At 58.1% G+C, this 18,410-nt stretch overlaps 1 long non-coding RNA gene across 1 annotated transcript; it reads left to right on the top strand.

The window, feature by feature from the left end:
- The first annotated feature begins 4,876 nt into the window (after positions 1-4,876).
- Positions 4,877-7,194, top strand: LOC116755993. The gene is made up of 3 exons (XR_004350502.1): positions 4,877-5,068; positions 6,057-6,175; positions 6,608-7,194. It is a non-coding gene; the product is annotated as an uncharacterized LOC116755993 (long non-coding RNA).
- Positions 7,195-18,410: the final 11,216 nt, after the last annotated feature.

Below are 18,410 nucleotides of genomic sequence, written 5' to 3'. Positions count from 1 at the left end.
ACGCGGCATGCGGCGGCCTGCCTCTCTAAGCTCAGAGGCTCAGGAGAGCCTCTCTTGGCAAGGGGCCCAGGGGAGGACTCAGCCTGCTCGGCAGGGCCACCTGATGTCTCTTGCCTCTGCCAGCCCTAGAGGCCCCGGGGGGTGCAGGGAGGAGGCCGTTTCCCTGGACCCAAGCCGGGTGCAGGGGGCAGCTGGCCGTCCTGTCCAGCTTCTACCTCCCTCTTCAGAATCTTCTACCAGGTAAGTAGCAGGCAAGCCCTGCCCCGGTCTCCCTGTCCTTTTGCACTCTGCTGAAAGACCGGCAAGTGCCCTCCTCCCCCTGGGAGCGTGCTGTGCTCCCTAATGAATGTGGGGTTACACACACCCAGGGTGCTGTGTGTATGCTCCAAACGTGCGTGGAGACAAACAGAGACCCAGGCACAAACGTAAGCAACCTCGGAAACGTGCATGCGCTTGGGAGGAGCTACCTACACTAACAGGCATGCGTGTAGAGGAATTACACACGGGCGTATGCAAACACAAGGAAGGCATGAAACCACAAAGGTGAGCTCCTGCACCACGTGTACCTGCATACCCATGCGTGCCAGCGCGCACACATTACGCACCCAGAATGCAAACACAGAGCAGGTGTCCAGGCACACACGGCCATTTCATACGCATCCCTGTAGCTCCGTGCATCCACAGGGGTGCCCATTCCACGTGCTTATAAGCATTCACAGAGACATTCACCCCACACACAAATGTGCACTGAGAACTAAGCGCAAGCAGATGTACACAGGCACATGCAAGACGCACATACAAACGTGCACATTTCCATAGATGTACACATGCATACACACACACAGTTATCTGTGCATATACGGAGCCACTCGTGCTTATATATGTGTACATGCATGCCCACGTGCACAGCCATGCCCGGGTACACAACGCCCAAATACACACATACAAAAATGCACGTGCAGATATGTCCTCATTCATACCTGGGTGCTTAGAAAAGCCTAACTAAAGGCGTTCAACACGTTCATGAAAGCGCCATGGGGGCAGGGACTGTGGCCCCTTCGTTCACGGCTGCACCCCTGAAGCCCAGCTCAGGGCCTGGTGCCCAGAGGTTTGCAGAGCCGAACACTGGGAAACAGCTTGGGCAACAGCTCAGAGGCAGGAGGGCGACAGACAGTCTGGGGAGTGGCCAGGGGTCCCTTGTGAGTGAGTGGGGCTGGGATGGGCCCGGTGGCAGGGAAGGGGGACTTTCAGGATGGTTACTCCTTCTCCTTCCTCCCACCCTCCTCTTCCTCCCCTCCTTCCCCGTTGATTCTCCTCCGCTACACATACTGAGGGCAGGTGGAATGTCAGATGGGGCAGGAGGGAGGGGGTTGTCACAGAAAACCCATGGCCTTGCAGCCAGGAGGGCAGGTCTTGCTTGGCCCTGCCTTAGCGCTGGGGGACCCGGCCAGGGTACTGATTTTCTCTGGGCCTCAGTTACATGCTAGGTGTTCAGCTGTAAGAATTTTCACAAAGTGAACCCACCTGTATAACTAAACAGCAACCAAATAAAAATAATAGCACACATCCAGCTCCCCAGAGCAGATGAAGGTCAATTTTTACAGAACCTAAGGCCCCCGCAGGCCAGCCTGTGCCCCCCCCCCCCATAAGTTTCTATTTGCCCTCACAGCCAGCAAGGGGGCACTTTGTCCCCTCAGCTCAGGACCCCTTTTCCGGGGTCCCTGCCACCCACAGGGAGAAAAGGCAGGAACAGCCCGTCAGCCTCCAGCGCTCCGGCCCTACCTCTCCTCAGCCTCAGGCCAGGGCCCCTGTGGCCAGCATAGGGGCCACCTCCCCTTCAGCACCGCCTCTGGAGTCCCATTTGGGGAGTCAGGAAATCTTGGGAGAGGGAGCACGGAGACCTCAAGTTTCTATACCACCCTGCCCCTTTGATTGAGCCACTTGTTGGTAGTACCCAAGGGCCCATAGCTTTAAGGGAAGACTTGAACCCAGGGCTGACCCAGTCCAAAGCCCACAGCCCGTACAGCGGTGGAGATCATTATCTCCATTTCACCGGGGAGGAAACTGAGGCTCAGAGAGACTACGAGCAGAGCCAGGACTCCAGCTGTGGGGGCGAACTTGACCCTGTCATCCCCCCGCTCAAAGCCTTTCTGTGTTCCCCTTCGCTGGGACACTCCAAAGCCCTCCATGATCTGGCCCTGCCAACCTCTCCCTGGGGGCACATAAGGTCCAAACCCCTTTTTGTTGAAGGCCTGGGACAGGGACCGGGGCTTGCCCAAGGTCACACGCTGGTGAGTGGAGGGACAGGATTAGAGCTCAGATTCCCTACTTTCCAGCCTGGAACCACCTCCCCTGGACCAGGCTAGTACTGGGAAAGGAGAGGCCTCCCCCACTCCTCCCCTTTCCTTCCTCCCTGGAGGCTGCAGAGGTGAGCTGCCCTGAGCCAAGTGGGCCTGGAGGACCTGACCTGACCCCCCTCCCTCCCTGACCACTCCCCCAGCCTTTTGATATGTCAGCACCCACTGAGAAGACTCCCCCAATCTCCCCTCTGTTAGCTGGGTTCTAGTGTCATGGGGCCATTTGCTGGCTGTATGGGGTGGACAGGGCACCTCCCCTCTCTGAGCTTAGTTTACTCATCTATAAAATGGGGTTATGACACATCTCCTAGAGTCGCTGGTAAGAAATGGTGGTATAAACGTGAAATAAACCCCCAACACGCTTCCTTCCGGGCGACAAGCCCAGGCACTCCTCATAAAGCCTCCCCTTTTATCCTCTCAACAAGCTAGACGTAGGAACTGCCCGGGTTTATACGGGAGAGGAAACTGAGGCTGAGGTCACGCACTTTCCCAGACAGCAGGGCTCCAAAATCTGGGAGCAGGGGTTGGTCCTCCCCGGCCAGCTCTGGGGCTCTCCAGGGGCAGGGCCCACATTAGGGGCGTTCTCCGCACCCAAGCGGGGCTCCGGGTGCCAGGCCCACGGGACGGGGCGGCCAGCGCCGGGGCCGGGGCCAAGCTGGGGAGAGCGGGTGGTAGTGGGTGGGGGCGCCTATCAGCGCGGGGTCGGCCTTGGGTCGATACAGCGGCGGGATGAATGGGCGAGGAGGGAGCATAGAGGCAGGGCGGGCGGGGGGAGGGGAGGAGGAAGTGGAGGACGGCCGAGGGGAGGGGAGGGGAGGCAGGGCCCGCCCCCTCCTCCTCCCCCCCTCAGCCCGCCCGGCGGCCCCGGCCCGGGTCTGCAGCCTTCAGCGCAGAGCGCGGCCCCGCGGCCCCGCCGTGGGATCGATAACTAATTTCGCCGCGGCAGCCGCCCCAGTTTTCTCCCGATAATTGTGCGCCTGCAGCTGCGAGCAAGGCCCCCAGCCCGGCGCTCGGCCCCCGCCCGCGCCCGATCAATTGACACCGCCACCGGGCGGCAGGAAAACTCATTTTTCTCTCCCTCCCCGGCTCCCGGTGGGCGCTGGAGAAGCTCCGCCTCGGGCCGGGGCGGGGGGGGTGGGGGGGACCGCGGGCCGGTTCCCGGACTGACTCGAGTTTGGGAAGGTTTCCAGGGTATCCGATGCAACCGGAGGGCCTCAGTTTCTCTGTTCCACAAGTAAGGGCGTGGCCGAGGACCTGGACTGACCCCGCCCCCTCGGCTTTCCCTGGGCGGGCCAGCGGTGCATCTGCCCCCCCATCACTTCTGGGAGGGAGGACCAACAGCGCAGGCGCCGTGGTCTGGACACGTGGGTTCGAATCCGGCCTTTACCAGTTACCACTGTGTGACCTTGGACTGGTTCTGCCCTTTGGGCTCTTCCTCTCCGAGCCTCAGTTTCCCCATCTGCCCAAAGGGGCTGGCGTAGTCGTCGGTGCGCAGGGCTGTAGATGGGTGTGCGCAAGTGCGTGCCCCATAAATGGCGGTGGTCATTAGAGAGTGGACGAAATCTTCACTCACTCACTGAGCACCTACTGTGCGCCAGGTACTGTTCTGGGCTGGAGGACAGAGCAGTGATGAAGCAGACAAAAGTCCCTGCCCTCGTGGAACTGACCTTCTAACGAGGGCATGAACGATAAACATGTAAGTGAAGTAACTAGTGAGAAGACGAGAAAAGCCATGGAGAAAAGTAAACTAGGGCGTGTGGCATAGGGTGTGAGGAGGGGTTGCAAGGGCAGTGCAGCCCCCCAGGACCAACTGAGCAGGGCTTCATTGCCAGAGGCCCCTTTGCAAAGCTCTGAGCTGCCCCCTTTGCAAAGCTCCCAGCCTGCTGTCTGCTCAAGGTCAGGGAAAGCTGCAGACTTGGCATTCTCTGAGAAGGGTGGGCAGGAGGAAGGAGAGCAGAGCGGGGAGAAGGTGAGATAGGAGGGTGTCTAGAGAGAAGGGGGGTGTACAGACAGAGGGAGAAGGGAGGACAGGGCTCCAATGGCCAGGAGGCCTGGAAGGTCAAGGTCAGACGGGACTCAGGTAGCCAGCCGCCCCAGCTGGGCCACGGAGGCTCAGAGAGGGGCAGAGGCCTACCCAAGGCCACAGTACATGTGGGGGTCAGAGGTGGGCTCCTGGGTCTTGGCTCCAGACCCTGCAGAAGGGTGAGAAGGGCCAGAGAAGAAGAGAGAAGAGAGGAGAGACTCGCGAGGGTAGGGAAGGGTGCGGGCAGCCCAGAGGCTGGGTCAGAGGGGGGCTGGGAGCTTCCTTGGAGCAACATGGGTTGTGTTAGGACATCTTCGGGAGGACTGGGAATGACTCGGAATGACTCAGGGAACCCAATCTGCTGACCAGACTCCCTCCGCCCCACCTCCCCTCCAAACCAGTTACCCAAATCTGACAGAGGAGTCTAAGGCTTCTGCATGATGGTGAGTGAGCCAGGCAGGGGGCGGGGCCCTTGGCTTCTGGGGTGGTGGGCTGTTCTGGGGCTGAACAAACCTCAGGACATTCCCCTGCCTCAGTTTCCTCATCTCGAAAATGGAGTTAGTGGTGAAGTTCTAAGGTTCTGTCTGTCTCCTTCCCTCCGGATTCCTGGCACACCCAGCCCCATCACGGGGTTGAGAGCAGTGACTCGGCAGAAATGAAAGCTCGAGACTGCTAGCAACCGAATGAGGTTAGCAGGGGAGGGAAGGGCTGGACTGGGTGGCTGGGATTTGGAACAAACGGAGCTAGGCCACACCCACCTGTTTGTCCATCCACCCACCCACCCAGACAGTCATTCAGTCATTCAACACACAGTAAGCACCTACTATGTGCGGGGCAGTATGGAGGGGAGTGGGCATAAGGTCCTGCCTCTCCCATCCTCTCCCTCCCCCCATGACCCCCACGCTTTCTCTCGAGGAGTGGTCGAAGGAGCATTGGACTGGGAGTCAACGTAGGACTGATGTCCCCTGGGTGCCCCTCTGTGCCTCGGCTGGACTAACAACAGCCACGTCAAGGGTCTGGCTCCCAGCATCATGTCAGTACCTCAGTTCCCCTAAGGCCAGACGAGGGATCGGAGACCAGGACCCACCCAGGGTCCCGTGGCCAGGAGGCTGTGCTTGACCCAGTGCCCTGTCCGCCTGTCCCGAGCCTGGGAGGAACGATTGCCTATCAGGAAGGATTTGAGGATCCCAGGCAGAAACCAGGCTACAGCGTTCAGAGTCCCCTTGTCCTGTCTCTCAACTGGTGGCTTTGTCCGCCAGTCATCTCAGAAAGGGCCTGTGTGGGTCAGCCTAGTAGCTGCCCCTTTGCCCACACCCAATGGTGGCTGATGCCCTGGGAGGCCATCCAGGGCAACTTCAGCCTCCACAGTGAGACCAAGCCTCCCTTTTCAGAGAGATGTATATTCAGTCCGTCCCATCTCTCAGAGCACCATGGCAGATGACATCCAAGGCCTTACAGAATTCTTGATCTGGAGACATGGGATCCCGTCCCCCTGGGCCTTGGACCAAGGGCCCTACTTTATGGCAAGGAAAGAGCACAGTGGGTGTGCGAGCACGGTAGCCACTGGTCTGACCCTGGAGCAATGGGCCTGGCAGAACGCTGGGGCAGCCAGCCCGTGCGACACCCTGTGTCCAGAACCCACAGCTAATCAATGGTGCTGTGACCCCAAAAACTAGGACACACTGTCCAGGAACAAGCTGTGGAAATGGGATTGTGCCCGCCTCCATCACTCCAGTGCCTCACTTGTAGATTTGTACTTCTCCTCCCTGCAGCCTGAGATTTTGTCAGAGAAGAGGTACCGGTTCCCTGGGACTGGGTGGGGGTGGGGGGGGAGAGCTGGAGGGAGGGAACAGGAAGTGGAGGGAGGGAACAGGAAGTGGAGGGAGGGCTCCACCCGGCACAGAATGGGTCCCGCTGAACTCAAAGCTGTGACTGCCATCTGACCACTTTGGAGGCCTCACGCCAGGGACCAGCAGGCCGAGAAAGGAGTTACTGTTCAGGGGTGGGTCATCTACCCCAGATCCAGCTGCGGGGGCAATAGTTTGCTTCAGTAACAGGCTTGTGTCAAGTCTTTGCAGGGACTGTGGATGGCCAGCTCCTTTAAGGGGACTCTAATGGGCCGGGCCCAGTGCAGGGCAGGGGCAGAGCTGAGTCCTGCAATGGGTGGACTGTATTGAATACCTTTCCTGCGCTACTTCCAACGTCTTGGCTTTGCCTCTTCATCCAGGCCCAGTGGCGGTGAATAAACAGCCCCTGCAGGGTCTGGCCAGACAACTGCAGGCCAACAGTGCCTCACCCTGAGCTGCATCTCTCTTCCTGCCCTGGGAGTTCACTGATGCCCCATATGGGATGTCCCTCTCCCCATCAGGAACCCGCTCAGAGATCAGCTGTAACACCATTCAGGCCAACCCTTGATCCGAGGGAGACGGAGCTATGGGGTGCCTCCCCCTTTCTTCCCCAGGCAGATGGTCCCAAGATGCATTTCATAAGGAATCCCGGACAACCCTGGGGGCCTGGTCACCCAGGTTGCCTTAATGGTGAACTCAGGAATGCACATTTGTATTGGTTCTCTTTCCTCTCCTGTTTCCCTCTCCCCTCTCCCCATCCCTCACTCTTTCCCCTGCAACTGTACTCCCAAACAAACTACTCGTACCTCAGCCTTTATTTTAGCCTGCTTTCAGGAAGCCCAGACCAAACAAGTGTTATGGGCAGAATTATGTCCCTAACCCCTCCCCGCCGAATTAGTAGGTTGAAGTCCTAACTCCCAGTACCTTAGATGTGACTATATTTGGACACAGGGTCTTTAAAGAGGTAATTAAGTTAAAATGAGGTCATCAGGATGGGCCCTAATCCAATATGACTGGTGTCCTTCTAAGAAGAGGAGGTTGGGACACAGACACGCACAGAGGAAGGATCACATGGAGACACAGCAAGAAGATGGCCGTCTACAAGCCAAGGAGGGAGAAGAAACCAGCTCTGCCTATACCTTGGTCATGGGTTTCCAGCCTCCAGGCTGGAAGAAAATAAATTTCTGTTGTTTAAGCCATCCGGTCTGTGGCACTTTGTTATGTCAGCCCTGGGAAACCAATACACAGGTATATTCTATTATCGTCCCATCTTACAACCAAAGAAACAGAGGCTTTGAGAGGCAAAGGACTCGCCCAGGGTCACACAGCTGGTGAGTAGCAGAGCCCAAATGCAAACAGGGGTCTTTGGGCGGCAGAGTGCAAGCCCTCCACGCTAGGGATACTAGGAACCCAGCAAGTCTTCAGACCCGCCCTGGCCCAGTCTCCCCTCCCACGTCTGGGAAGCCCCTCCCTCTATCCAGACCCACCCCTCCTTCTCCAGCCTTGACTGTATTGGCCTTGGGAAGCTCCCTCCAGCTCCCCGCCTCTGGGCCTCTGGCTCTGCTGTTGCTGCAGCGCTAAGCTTTGCCAGCTCATTCCCTCCCGCCTCTCCTCTGAAGTCTGTTCTCCAGCAGCGTTACACACACACACACACACACACACACACACACACACACACACACACTCACGGGCGCTCTGAGCTCACCTAAGCACTCAGGCTCTTTCTACCACCTTCCCTCATGCCTGCTGCAGACCAGCCACAGAGTGGCTTTGGGGGTGCCCCCTGAAGACCACACCTGCCTTACTCCCTGTGTCCCAGTTCTGCAGTGAGCACCCTCCTGTCCTAGCTGGGCACTGTGCACAGAGCACCTCACTAACTCCTACCCCCTGCAGCAGGGACTACTATTGTCTCCATTTTCTATATGAGGAACTGAGGCCCAGAGAGGGATAGGGCTCTGCCTAACGGTGCACAGCAATGAGAGGTGGGGCTGGGATTCATCCCAAGTCTCAGGACCGAGCTCTCTCCAGCAGAGGCCAAACTCAAAGAATGGGATTAATTCCAAAATGTTGTGGCTACGACACGGGACTTTCCCTGAGAGCAGGTTATGATGCAGGGCAGAGGGCAGGGACTGGGCATGTGCGCCCGGAGGTCATGCCCCTCCCTGCCACTGCCCTGATCCTCCCCCTGTGGGTGTTCCACTCCCCCAAGGACAAGCATGAACCTCCACCCTGCCCACACTCATTATCATGGGGCCGCCTGACGCTCGGCCGTGAGGGTGCTATGCAGAGACCCTCAGAGACTCCCCCTCGGGGGGTGGCGGGGGATGCTGGCAGTGGCCAACCGTTATCAAGCACCTCCTGTGTGCCAGGCTCTTAGCTGTGTTGTAGCAATGGAAGGGAGAGGCCGACCAGGGCTGACCTCCAAGAGCACGTGGTCTAGTGGGGAAAACACACACAACGAACTTTCTGATCAGAACAGATGCTGGGAGAGAAAGGCAGTCAGTAATGGGGTGGTTTGACCCAGTCTCAGGAGAGGTTAGGGAGGGCTTCCCAGAGTGTGGGGCCCTAGAGTGGAGATCTGAAGACTGAGTGGCAGTCACCTAGCTAAAGAGGGAGGGAACGGCATGGCAGCTTGAGGGAACAGCATGTGTTGTTCAAAGGACCTGTGCAGGGAGGGCCGCAGGGAGGGCCACGGGGAGAAGGGGCAGAGAGAAGCCCTGTGGAGTGGAGCTGGTGGAGGCTTCAGATGAGGCTGGAAAAACTCCCAAGGGCTGGGACATGTGGGGCCCTGTGAGCACGTTAGACTCTTGTCTTTCTCTGGCAGACATCTGTGTTTTGAGACCCCTGCACCAGCTCTCCATGATGGAGAATGGGGTCAAGGCAGGTCGGCAGTGTGTCCAGGGGAGGGGGCCTGGGGATGTGTTAGCTGGCATGAATATTAAAAAAAAAAAAAAAAAAAAAGACGCAAAACTCAGCACAATAATATCCAGTCCTCACCTGAAACTGACACCACATTTTAAATTAACTAAACCCCGATAAAAATGAAAAACAAAATCCAGTCCTGATTTCAAGCTGGGAGGGACCTCAGAGATTCTTAGTTTGTGGACACACAGTTTTACACACGAGGATACTGAGGCCTGGAGAGAGGAAGTGCTTTAAATCCACATGAGTCTGCTGGTTCATTCATTTAACATACATTTTTTGAGCAACTGCTCGGTGCCAGACACTGTGCAAGAGGCTGGGGACAAAAGTAAGAGCAAGACAGAGCCCTCTTACGGTCCCGGGGTGCGCTGACGCCAAATCTGCGCGGTTCTCAGGGCAGGATGGCTACTGGGGAGGAGGTGGGGTGATGACGATATTGACAAAGTTATACTCACGAGGGCTTCCCTGGTGGCGCAGTGGTTGAGAGTCCGCCTGCCGATGCAGGGGACGCGGGTTCGTGCCCCGGTCTGGGAAGATCCCACATGCCGCGGAGCGGCTGGGCCCGTGGGCCATGGCCGCTGAGCCTGCGCGTCCGGAGCCTGTTGGGGAGAGGCCACAACAGTGAGAGGCCCGCGTACCGCAAAAAAAAAAAAAAAAATTATACTCACAAGCATTCTCCATCCCCAGACACTGTGTCAAACCTTCTGTAAACATGATCTCATTAATTGCTACAACACTGCAAGGGAGTGCTGTGGTGCCATTTTACAGATGACAGGATTAAAAGTCAGAGAGGTGGCATGACCTGCCTCACCCACGGATGAGGGAGGGACCAGGCAGGCTGTCTGGGCTAAGGGGCCACCGCACCCCAGCTTGCCCCCCTCCTGGCCTGATCAGGTCCTCCGCAGGACCCAGGACCCAGGACCCAGGACCCCGGCCAGAGCTGGGGGGATGCGGGGGGGGGCGGCTGCCTGGAGAAGTAGTGCCTGGCTTGGTGTCCCCTGCGGACACTGGGAGGTCTCTGCCCCTTCCCCCATTCAGTGGAGGAGCCCAGGCTGGGGGATGGAGGTCATGGGGAGGTCAGGGAGGAAGGAAGGAGAAGAACGTGTCAGCTGCTGAAGGCTGCAGGCATCCTCCTTCCTTCTCCCACTCTCTCCTCCCCCTCCGACAGTAAAGCAGCCTCCCTGAGTCCACGCTCTGTGCAGGGGAGAGGGGACCGGAGTGGGGAGTGGAGCGCTCTGGCCTCCCCCTGCTCCAGCCGCCCTCCAGGGCACAGTCTTGACTCCACCACTGTCCCCCATCACTACCTGCAGGAACATACGGGCTGCACACCCCTCCAGCATCGAGCAAGCACACACGTGCACACGCGTGTGATCGCAGCCTCCTCGCTCATGTACCCACACCTGTGCATTCACTCGTTCATTCATTCATTCCACAAAGTTCTGAGCACCTGCTCTGGGCTAGACCCCATGCTGGGTGCTGGTGACAGGGTTTCTGCCCTCAGAACAGGACCTCAGAAGGAGGAAGGATGCTCACAAGCGATTATCCTACCCTGTGGTTAGTGCTGAGACCAGGGGAGCACATGGGAGGGAGTTGCTGTGAGGTCAAAGGGTAATCATCCCAGTGGGGGTAGCAGTCAGGGAAGGCTACCTGGAGGAGGTAACCTTTCCAAGACCCAAAGACTGAGTAGGAGCTAGTCAGTGAGGAGGAAAAGGGAAAAGTGTTCCAGACAGAGGGAATAGCATGGGCGAAGGCCTGGACTCCCACAGGAACGTGACCCACCTAAGGAACGGAGTGGAAGCAGGCAGGGCTGGATCTTAGGGTGCGAGCTGGGCCGTTGGGGAGGTGGAGAGGTTGCAGGTGCTAGACGGTGCTGGGTCCTGGAGGCCATGGTGAAGAGGTGAACTTCTCCCTGGGCCAACAGCGGGCTGTGAGCTGGGCAGTGACAGGTCAAAGGTGAATTTCAGAATACTCATCCAGACTGCATATGTACCTGCACACAGGTCCTGGCACACGCAGACCTGCACGTGCACACCTGTCCACAAGCACCTGTACACACATGCCTGCCCACCCGGACACACGCAGGGATACACCTGTGTGCCTGGCCCTGTGCTGAGCTCTTCACACACGTGGCATCCAGTTGGGCCCTACAGCTAAGTCCTACCAATTGTCTGCATTTTACCGAAGAGAAAACTGAGGCTCGGAGAGGTGGGGGAACCTGTCCAGAGACTCAGGTGACAGCTCAGCACAGCGGAGAAGCAGCGCCCGGGCTCCGGTCTCCAGGCTAAGCTTGTGACCCCTGGGCCCTGAGGCCTCCTGGTGAAGGCAGGCAGCGGCCGACAGCAGCCCAGAGGGGCGCCACAGCTCTGCTTCGGAAGCACATTCTCCTGTTTCTCCTACTCACCTCTCAGGCTCCCCAGCAGCCCCAGGCTCGGCAGTCAAACGGGCTAGTTTTGTTTCCTGGAGGAAATACAGATGGAAAGTCCCAGACAAGGACTCCTCTGTGACCCCATGACCTCAGAAAGCTCCCACCTCTGCCCCTTAATCATTTGCATCACTGCATATTACTTCTTTTCTTTCTGGAACAGCAGGGCTGGCTAAGACCTGGGAGAAGAGCTGGTGCAACACCCCCGTATGGGCTTAGTGGCTTAACCCAAATGTATTCTCTTATGGTCTGGGGGTCAGAAGCCCAAAGTCCAGATGTCAGTAGGGCTGTGTTCCTTCTGTGGGTCTAGGGGAGAATTTTGCTTTTTCCAGCTTCTAGAGGCTGCCCACTTTCCTTGGCTGTGGCCCCATCCTCCTTCAAAGCCAGCAGCACAGCACCTTCCAATCTCTCTGACTCTGAGCTTCTTGCCTCTCGTGATTACCATGGGCCCACCCGCCTAGCCTGACTGTAAGCCCCTGGAGGGCTCGGCAGTGCTTCTCCCACGTCCTCCTCCCCCAGCCTTTACACACTGCCCGGGATAGGCACGGGGCCCACCACTGCTGCCTAGAAGACAGGGAGCGCCTTCCAGGCTTCCTGGGAAGCAGTCAAGATGCTCCTGAGGTCTTCGGCTCTTTGGCTCCAACTTGAGGCCTGCCTCTCCCTTGCCAGAGGTAAGAGCTGGCCAAGGAGGAGTTGAAGTTTGAGCCGCTGGGGACCCGTAAGTCCTGTATGAATTCCCCTAGGCCTGATTGGCATCTCCCAGTTTGGGGAAACAATGCCAGCAGCCAGTGAGCTGGGCCCCACCAGGCTCTGGACCTCTCCCGGGGGCAAAGGGGAGGGGGGGCTCCAGGACCTGGAACCAAGGGCACTCCAGGGAGCTTGGAGCAGGGAGTCCTTACTCTGCCATGTCCCTGGTGGGCCACCCATGGGGAGTCTCACCCCCTTTCTGAGCCCCACGGGCCCATTGGGAAGATGGAGATAATCGTGGAGCCCTCTTCCTGGGTTGTGTGGGGATTCAGGGCAACTGGTTGAGCACGTACTGCGTATTAAGAACAGTTCAAACCTGCAAAGTAGGCAGGGACCCTGGCTTACCACGAAAACAGCTATGTCTCCACCTGGATCCTGGAGAGAAGGTGACACACAGCGGAGCTGCTGCCCTCCTGCGCTCAGCTGACCTCTGCCGTGAGCCAGAAGGAAGAGCTTTGCGGAATCTGGCAGGAGGCCCAGCAGATGGGCGACTGGTGTCCAGGTGGGGCTGGGTGGAGAGACAACGGGGCTCTCTGGTCGTCTGGGCCTCTCTCCCTGAGGGGTGGAGCCTCAAGGCTGGAGACTGGCCTTTCCAGGCCTCCTCTCTCTGCACCACACCCAGATGGATTAAGTAGGAAGATGTCCCCAGGAAGAGCTCCTTGGCAAGACACCCCACGGGGAGGCAGCCACCACCCAGGGGAGGCGTTGGAGAAACGCTGGTGAGACAACATCCCCAGGCTCCTACCCACCCCCAGGCTCACCTGCGTGCTCCCCCAGAATCAGGACACCCCAGGAGCCAGAAGCTGGGGCAGGGCCACCCCAGCGTCCACACTGCCCTGGAAAGATCTTTTCACACTGATCCAGTCCCAGTTTGTGAAGGAGGCCAGGGGCTGCCTCCACGTCGCCCCTCCCCCTTGGCTCTCTGGAACCCTCCATCACAGCTGCCCTGCCCCTCCGTCCCCTCCAAGTGGTAAACCCCCCTGCCCTGTCCAGGAGCTGGCCTCGCTGAGCCCCCTTGCATCAGGCCAGGCTCAGTCCTGGAGGCCACAGCCCAGACCCTGAGCCAGCCCAAGGGGGGAACCCACACTGAGGGGGTGCCCAGTGCATTTATGGGGCACATGGAGATGAGCAAATTCAGTCAGGTCAGTAGTTCATTGTGCAGCTATTTATCAGGCGCTGCAGAGAAGCAGAGACATACCAGCTCTAGAGCTAGAAGGCCCTAGGTTCGCAGCCCAGCTCCACCACTTACCAGCCGGGTGGCCTTGGGCAGGTGATTTGACTAATGCTGTTCCTCAGTTTCCCTACCTTGAGGGTTATTGTGAGGATTAAATGAACGACTGCAAAGTAACGTAATAAATACACGTCAGCTGGTATTATTATCATTATTATTATTGTTATAAGCCAGGAGATGAGAACTGTTGACACAGGCTGCTAGGTCTCTTTTCTCTTCAACCATAAGAATAGCACTCCTGGGCTTCGCTGGTGGCGCAGTGGTTAAGAATCCGCCTGCCAATGCAGGGGACACGGGTTCGAGCCCTGGTCCGGGAAGATCCCACATGCCACGGAGCAATTAAGCCCGTGCGCCACAACTACTGAGCCTGCGCTCTAGAGCCCACGAGCCACAACTACTGAGCCCGCGTGCCGCAACTACTGAAGCCCACGCGCCTAGAGCCCATGCTCCGCAACAAGAGAAGCCACCGCAATGAGAAGCCCACGCACCACAACGAAGAGTAGCCCCCGCTCGATGCAACTAGAGAAAGCCCGCGCGCAGCAATGAAGACCCAACGCAGCCAAAAATAAAATAAATTAAAAAAACAAACAAACAAAAAACCGAATAGCACCCCTCATTCTTAGCTAGACATAGAACTGCCTGGCCTAGAGACTACATTTCCCACCTTCCCTTGCAGCTAGATGTGGCCATGTGACCAAGTTCTGACCAATGGGATGTTGGCAGAAGTGCTGGGGCTCACTCCCTTGGAGCCTCCTTAAAGGACAGGGGGGACACCTTCTCCCTTTTTTCTCTTTTCTGGGATTAGATTGTGAGCATGGAGGCTGAAGCTGGAGCAGCCGTTGTGCACTGCGAGGCTGCAGCTGTGTGTCGAGGACGGCAGGGCAACAAGACAGTAGGAGCCCGGGTCCCCAGTGGCCATGGACTCTCATACCAGCCCTGACTGCTTGTATTTATTTCAGCAAAGAATAGAAACTTTTCTTGCTTAAACCACTACTATTTGAAGTCTGCCCTGTGTGAAGCACAACCAAATCCTTTTTTTTTTTTTTTTTTTTTGCGGTACGCGGGCCTCTCACTGTTGTGGCCCCTCCCGTTGCGGAGCACAGGCTCCGGACGCGCAGGCTCAGCGGCCATGGCTCAGGGGCCCAGCCGCTCCGCGGCATGTGGGATCTTCCCGGACCGGGGCACGAACCCGTGTCCCCTGCATCGGCAGGCGGACTCTCAACTACTGTGCCACCAGGGAAGCCCACAACCAAATCCTTTTTAACACAGAGGTGCAGCAGTGAGGAAGACATACAGTCCCTGCCTCGTGGGGACTTCAGTTGACTTGAGACTTGTGGCGGATCCATAACCATGTAAACAAAGAAGGAAATAATTGCAGTTGTGACAAGAGCTGTGAAGGAAATGAAACGAGGGAATGGAGAACAGCATGGGGGGTGGAAGAGGCACTGACTGACTTGGAGGACAGTCCACGGAGGGCCTCGGGAGGAGGGAACAGCTGAGCTGAGATCTGAGGTGGGAGGAGAGGAGAGGTAAAGGGATGAAGATGGACCCCACCCTTCGAGGAGCACAAGCCTGGTGTGGAGTCTGGTGGTCCTGGGCCCCTAGCCTGGTCCTGCCTCTTCCCAGCTGTGGCACCCAGGCGAGCTATTTCTCTCTCTGAGTCAAAGCGTTCAGCAAGTACCTGACACATAGTAGGGGTCCAATGAAAGATGGCCGTTTTAGAACACATGGTTGAACCGTGCATGAAATCATAGAGGGGACAGAGGCAGAGGGTGGAGGTGTGTTCTGGAAGTCTTCACAGTAGAGGGAACATTTAGATTGGGTCCTGAGGGGGGACTTCCCTGGTGGTCCAGTGGTAAAGAATCCATCTTCCAATGCAGGGGACTCGGGTTCGATCCTTGGTTGGGGAACTAAGACCCCATATGCCGCGGGGCAACTAAGCCCACACGCCACAACTACTGAGCTTGTGCGCCACAGCTACTGAACTTGCACCCGTCAACCAGACAGCCCGCAGGCCTCAACCAGAGAGCCCGCAGGCCGCAAACTAAAGAGCCCACACGCCACAGTACGAAGAACCCACGTGCCTAGGGGAAGAAAAAGTCTTCTAGGAGCGTGGATCACACGCCCTTTCTACTTGCCATGCACTTTGGAGCCAGCCCCACCCATCATACCTCCTCAGAGCCTAGCTTCTGGTTTCTCCGTTGGCCAGTCCATTCTAGGTGGGGTCTGAAATACAGGCTGGGATTGTCTTCTAACCCCAATTTAATCCCTCCTGCTTCTTTTGGTCACACCCATTGCGTTCCCTCAGCCGGGCAGTGAGGACCTTCTGGGCTGGATTCTGTGGGTTCCCAGGTCCGGCAAGGCCCTGCTGAACCAGGACCCTGCCCAGACCCCTTGCTGTCCCCTGGCCTCTGCCACACCACCCTGCTCTTCCCTCCTGCCATGAGTCCCCTCTCTCACACTCACAAAATCCAGCCCACCCACCCACTCTGCCTTCTGCCATTGCCACCACTTACTCTCACCTGCCCTGGCCTTTGCTTTCAATTCATCCTTGCCACTTCCTGCAGGAAGCCTTCCTGATGTCTGGAGTAGAGCCTTTTCTCTGAACCGTCTGTAGTTCTACCATCATAGCCTGTATTTGTGGATCTATTTGATTCGCGTCTGTTCCCCCCACTAAATGATGAATCGATCCTGTCCACAGAGGCATGACAGCACTTAGCACAGGGCTGGCACAGAGTAAGTGCTCAGCAAACACTCATTAAAGGGAGGAAGTAGGAGAATTAGTCCAAACTTCCAGGAAAGATGAGAAAACAGGCTGAGAGGCTTGGCCCAGGCGGGAGTCAGGTCTCCTGCCCCCGGAGTGAGCCCTCCATTCTCTCTCCCTTCTCCCCGCTGCCAGCTTAACCCAGGAGACAGCAGACGGTGGGATGGGGGTGGGAGGAGCGGGAGGGGTGGGGGGAGCTGCAGACAGATTACCCAGTCCCCTGGGGAGGCAGAAAGCTGGAGCTGGAGGGGAGGCTGAAGCTGGCATCTGGTTTGGCCCACCTAGGCCTCACATCCACCTCTACACCCCGCCTAACCACGCCCCCCCCCGCCCCGGGGAAGCACCGAGGGCCCTTCCAGACCTGCCCTTGGATTTGTGTGTACATACGGCCAGTTATATGGTGCCGTGCAGCATCTAAACAGCAGTTCCTGAGACAGAACACCGAAACCTGTCTTGAGGCTTGCGGCCAGTTTGTTCCTGTATTTAGTATATGAAAGCCCCGGCCCCCCTCCACAAAAGGATGGTGCCTGGACCCAGGAGGCCTTGGTTGAATGGACTCTTAGGTTTGAATCTAGCCTGAGGGGCTCCCTCTCTTTCCTGAGGCCTAGCACTGCCAGCTCTGTCCCCCAAGTTCTGGGACCTGACCCTTTTGTGGGCCTCAGTGCCCCCATCTGCAACTTGGAACCAGAACTCTGTCCCCAGCCTGCCACTCTGGGGCGCTGGGACAGGCGCGGGAAGTCAGCTGGGCGGGCAGAGGAGAGGGTTCAAGGAGGCATCATGGGACACTGGAGCAGGGAGTCAGGAGGCTGGGGCTTTCTGGAAGCTGTCCGTGGTTGAGCCCCTCTGCAGTGAGGGCAAGGCCCGGGCTGGAGGTGGGGAGAAAGGCCACACAGCTTTGTAATTGGAGGATACGGTGTACTGGGAACCTGGCATTCTCTCAGCGCCCTCCACCTGCCCCCACCAGACGGGCTGCCCCTAAGACTTATTATTATGGCTGCTGTTACTGAAAGATTCCTTTTCCCTGTTTGCCAAGTGCGAACCCACAGCTGATCAGGATGTGGAGGGGGGCCGGTTACCAGAGCGTGGGCTGCCGCGGGGGGCGCTGCGGCAGCGGACCGGGAGGAGGGCACCTGGCAGGGCTGGGGAGCGGTTCCGAGGAAGGCTCACAAGAAGAGATAAAGCCCCAACCCAAGAGCTGACCCTGAGGCCTGGAAGGAAAAGGTGGGAAGGACTTTTCAGGCAGGAGGAACAGCATATGCTAGGGCCCGAGATAGGGCAATATCTGGGAACCACAGTTATTGTCTGGCCCAGGGGCTTAGTGGGAGCGTCACGACGGGTGGCGCTGGCATGGTACCCGCCGGCGGGGCCTTGAACGCCGAGGACAACCCTCTTCTTAGCTCCATGGGCGGGGCTTGGACGTTCCACACCCTCTCTCCCGCCTCATCCCCTCCCCCGGGAGGTCCGGGAAGGCTGGACCCACCGCTGCCCTTTCAAGTCGGCCTCCCGGAGGCTCCAAGCTGGCCGGACGCTGGGGCCGCTGCGACTCCGCCGACATCAAAGCCCGCCGCCCCGGCCTGATCCGGTGGCGGGAGTGGCGGGCGAGCCGGGAGGGAGGCAGGTTTGGGCGGATTCCCCTTTCATCCCGCGGCTTGGCCGGCGCGCCCTCCGCGAGGCCCTGCACGTCCCTGCAGGGCATGTCCCTACAGGGCTTGGCACTCAGGGAAGGTAGGGGCTGCGGGGGCCGCGAGGCTGCACTGCTGGGCCCAGCGGGGACAGAGCCTCCATCCTGGTCGGGCTGTGTGACCTCGGGCCTGTCGCTGCCTTCTCTGTGCTTCGGCTTCCACAGTTACCCTCCTCCCTGCCCAGGAAGCCCTAGCACCGGGAAGATTCTGGGCAGATTCCCTAATGTCTGGATTACTGAGATCCGAGCAGGGAGCTAGGGCTCACCTTGGTCAGCAGCCACCCTAAGAGGCAGCTATACTTATCATCCCCCATTTTACAGATGGGAAAACCTTGGCATTAGGAGGTCACACAGCCGGCTAAGTAGCAGAGCTGGGTATTGACCTGGGTTTGCTTGTTTGTTTGTTGTGTGGTTTT

This window comes from Phocoena sinus, chromosome 6 (assembly GCF_008692025.1).
Source record: "Phocoena sinus isolate mPhoSin1 chromosome 6, mPhoSin1.pri, whole genome shotgun sequence".
Lineage (NCBI taxonomy): Eukaryota > Metazoa > Chordata > Mammalia > Artiodactyla > Phocoenidae > Phocoena > Phocoena sinus.
Note: the sequence above shows the minus strand (reverse complement) of the source record. Positions and strands in the feature narration are given on the sequence as shown.